A 4,485-nucleotide genomic window follows, 5' to 3' on the forward strand; every position below is an offset into this window, starting at 1 on the left:
TTCCAGCTTTGTGTTCTGGCCGTTTACTTTTGTTTTGTGCGTGTTTATTATATCTGAAAACGGGAAAAAGGTAAAATGTCAAAAATCTGCTTCCATAATATAAATATCATTAAATAACTTAAAACTTAAAAAACTTCCACTTGACTCTTTATATGTAATGTTGTAAAAATATATATTTTATTGTTTAATTAATCTGAAAATGTTAGTCTGCCAAATGTGCAGCAATTGAATTTATTTATTCTCTTTAGCTGATAGTTGGTGGGGCCCAGGTAGACTGTAAAACTGCATCTCTACCAGTTTCTGTGCACTCCAGCCTCCTCTGGGCCATGTGAAGGGATTTTCCTTAAGGCAGGATAAATGATCTCCACCAAAAGGAACAGGTTCTGCCATCGCACATTAGAACAAATTCTCTTTTTAAATAAAAATGAAAAAGGGTTACCTTAAATGCATCATGTTTTTAATTTGCAATTTCATAAGCATTTTCCTTTCCATTTCACAATCAATTCTACCCCCAGGTCAAAAATATGTCTGGGAAAATTTCCCTACTATAATATTATTTATAAATGCACCTGTCTAGCGATTAATTGCATAAGTGCATGGAGGCAGGACCTCACAGCAGAAGCATACTCCATAATGTGTTGTACATAATTATATGTATATATTATATGTAACGTGGTATTTTTTTCAATTATTGTATTTACTAACATCAAGAACTCACAAGCAAAGGAAGACCACACCATGATGCATGTTTAAACAAGGAGAGTTTACTGGTCAAAACTATTTATTAAACAAATAAAACACATTTTTTTAACCACCAAAAAAAATACAGGTTCAAAGCAACACAACAGCGGCCCAATATCAGACAAAACTCCACTGTGTAGAGTAGGCGATCGTAATGAAGCAGTTGGTTTTATTTTGTGGATTCAAGCTGCTCTTTGTATTTTTGGCCACCAGATGTCACCAGAGAGGACTGTGTTGAAAAGCTTCGAGTAATTAACCGTTTTTCAATACAAGCTTCAGTGCTTCAGAAAGCTTCATTTGGCCATCACTACACAAAAGCAAACAAAACTCTAAACTGAGATGCAGGCAGACTGGAAATCATGAACAAACAGCAAGTGAGGGTGAACAGACGTTAAGTTGCAGTCATCCTCAGTGTGTTTGGATCAACGTAAAAATGTGATTAAGGTTTTTCACACACTCAATAAAAATCAGCTCCCATTCAATGCACAGAACAAAAAATGGATAAATAACTTCTCCCACTAATGTCAACAGAGTAATTACATGTTAACATATATGTAGGCTACAACAAATAAAATTGAATATACTGGATGAGTAACAAGCCATGCCTGCCTTAAAATTAAAATTATGTTCCATCAGGGTGACGATGTAATTGTTATATTTGTGTGTATAATGTAATGGGTTTCTGCAGTGATGGCTTTGATATGATTTAATCATTAATGTTGTGCACATTCAGATGTCCGATATGGGCAAAGTTTATTGCTTTTTAAATAAAAAAAAAACTATTACTACTTCAGATTCTGTTCGTTTACAATTCATTTGTTATTTAAATGCATGCATTCTTGTGCATATTTTCAGATGTGATCAACTTTTAAAGCAAAACAATGAATAAATAATACTTCTTTTATTAGTTCCTTTATATTGGTTTGAAGTTTATTGTTACCTGTTGCTTACAAGCTGCCTCAAATGTCTGGCCCAGGGACATTTCTTGGTTTGAAAATCTGATCCAACTAAATTTATAACTGCTGTAGTATTTTTTGGAAATGCACATGAGTGAAACATAGTCACTTTATCTATTTTCAGAGAAGGAAAACATCACTCTGCCCTTTTCCCCACTCATGATATTAAACTATGTTACCGGTTGGGGGAAAAAAGAAAGTTAAAAAAAGAAAAGAAAATTATAAGTAGTCAAAAATGTGTAAAGCACAGTAAAATAGAGAGACATTTATTGAAATGTGAAGCTTTTTATTTCTTAACGATTTACTAACAGGATTTATGCATCAACTAACAAAGTCTGAAAACAAAACTTGTCAGTAAAGAAATAGAGAAGACTTCCATTTAAGATTTTTGTAAAATGGCTTTTTTTCCCCCCCAGATGATGCATTTAAAAAGTTATAGAAGGTTGCAAAATTTATTTTAATACGAAAACCCATACTGTTCTCTGGGTGAATTTAAATTAGGAGTACGGTATGAAACTATAGTAGTAGTGAGAACAGTAATCCCAATTATTAAAGCGCAGAACACAGTCGAAACTATGATTGTGGAGATAATGTTGAGACAGCGAGCAGTGGAGCCATAACGTCGTGCACCATCCACATCTCCAACCACCTTCCTGTCTCTGGCCTGGAAGGATGAAAACATTTTATACACTTTAAAAACTTTAATATCTGACATTTCCTGTGTTGCTATTACTACTTCTGGTCAGCCATTTGTTCTATTATTTTTAACTTATTCTCACTTTTTAGGTTTTATTTTACTGAGCTCTGTCCTGTACCATTTTATTTTGACCCCCCCCCCCCCACCCCACACACACACACACACACACACAAACACTTCTAAGAAATTAAAATTTGTTACCATAAACTCACCTTGATGGAATAAATGAGAGCTGCAAGTCCAAGGCAAAAAGGATTTGCGTAGGCAAAGCAGCAGATTGACCAGATGATATGGTCTTGCGGGTATTCAATGATGACTGGTACATCTGTGTTGATGTTCACAGCAGTCTGCTGGACCACTGCAGGCTGAATAGGGAGTCCACCATAATTCACGCCCTGCAATGGCACGTCTTCAGTCGGGTAATCTGGAGGATTCATCACTCAAACTGTTCTCAGCTCAGCTGCAATGTGGAGAGGAGAAAGTTGTACAAGAACAAGAGACTCACCACAAGTTGTGGCTTTTGAAGCTTTTGGGGGTTGGAACAGGAAGCTCATGAAAACCAGATCTACAACTATTTCATCACTACAAAATACAATAACACACTAAGAATGCATCAAACTGTCACATTTCTAAATATGAACCTGCAAAAAAAATGTATTCATAGCAATGCCAGGTATAGTTTATTAGCTGGATTTAAATGTAATACTGATGTTGTGCTCCTCAGATGATGAAACTACAGTGGGCCAAAAAAGCATTTAGTCAGCCACCAATTGTGCAAGTCGTCCCACTTAAAAAGAATCATATTGTCTGATTTTTAAAGAATTTATTTGAAAATTATGGTGGAATATAAATATCTGGTCAACTACAAACAAGCAAGATTTCTGGCTCTGAGAGACCTTTGATCCTCTGTCCTCCACTTGTTGTCTGTATTAATGGCACCTGTTTGAACTCATTATCAGTATAAAAGACACCTGTCTACAACCTCAAACAGTCACACTCCAAAATCCACAGACAGACAGAATCCACACACTTAACCTGTTACAAATTTTGCTTGAAAAGTCCGCTTTGCATAGCAGATTGAAGACTTGAGGAAATACACACTGTTCAAGAAAACAAATGATCAGCATTACTCCAAAGTGGCAAAGCTCATGTAAATACTAATGTATAGTTTAAATTGTATGTCATAACCTACCAATGTCTTGTGTTTGAAATTTAAATGATTTGTTTAAACCCACTGATGAACTTTGAACTGATGAACGTATTATCGAGATAATAATAATCTATTATCGAGATTATGAGTTCAGCTGCATTCAAATGATGGGAGTGAATTCTGTTTGCATTAGGTATGTCCTGAGTTGTCACGGATTGCCGGGGCAAGCCGTGTGGAATGTAGAAAAGGACCCAAAAGGCAGCAGCTCTGGAGCAGGTGAGTGTTTATTTAACAAAAGAAAATACAAACAGCAATGGCGTGGGTGAAGGTGAAACAGGAAAACCTAAACTGGGTAAAACTAACAAAACAAACCAGAAACGAAGATGCAGAGGTCCGGGGAAATACATACGGAGAGACGCAGGGAGACCGAGGGGAAACAACACAGACGAACCAGCAACTACTAAGACAGAAAATACAACTTAAATATACTCAGAGAACACAGGGAGATTACACACAGGTGGGAGACACAGCTGGGAGTGATAAACATGATGAGACTAGGGAGGCAAACTGAAAACACTCACATAAGACGCAGACCTTCACAATAAAACAGGAACTTGCACATGAAAGGACACAAACTAAGAAACGCGGACTGGATACAGGAACACACGGGCAGAACAGAGTAAACACTAACCAGAGGAAGAACAGAACCAAAATCGTGAAGAGAAAACACAAAACGCTGGGTCAAAAGGACCCAGGATCATGACAGAACCCCCCCCCCCCCTCAAGGGCTGGCTCCTGACAGCCCAAAAAAAACCAGAAAACCCGACCAGGGCGGGCGGAGGGGGCCCAGGACGGAGGGCACGAGGCAAAACAAAACAGGAGCACCAGAAGACAAAAAGAAAAACAAAACACAAGACCAAAACCAAAAGAAAAGCACACCA

The 4,485-nt window shown here is 37.3% G+C and overlaps 1 non-coding gene across 1 annotated transcript; it reads right to left on the minus strand.

Moving 5' to 3' along the window:
- Window positions 1–744: 744 nt before the first annotated feature.
- Window positions 745–3,068, minus strand: LOC112430773 (uncharacterized). Its single transcript, XR_013099376.1, has 2 exons — window positions 2,607–3,068; window positions 745–2,361 (listed from the first exon to the last, which is right to left on the minus strand). It is a non-coding gene; the product is annotated as an uncharacterized LOC112430773 (transcript).
- Between the last annotated feature and the right edge of the window lie 1,417 nt (window positions 3,069–4,485).

Source organism: Maylandia zebra, linkage group LG7, assembly GCF_041146795.1.
Source record: "Maylandia zebra isolate NMK-2024a linkage group LG7, Mzebra_GT3a, whole genome shotgun sequence".
In the NCBI taxonomy this organism is placed as follows: Eukaryota; Metazoa; Chordata; class Actinopteri; order Cichliformes; family Cichlidae; genus Maylandia; species Maylandia zebra.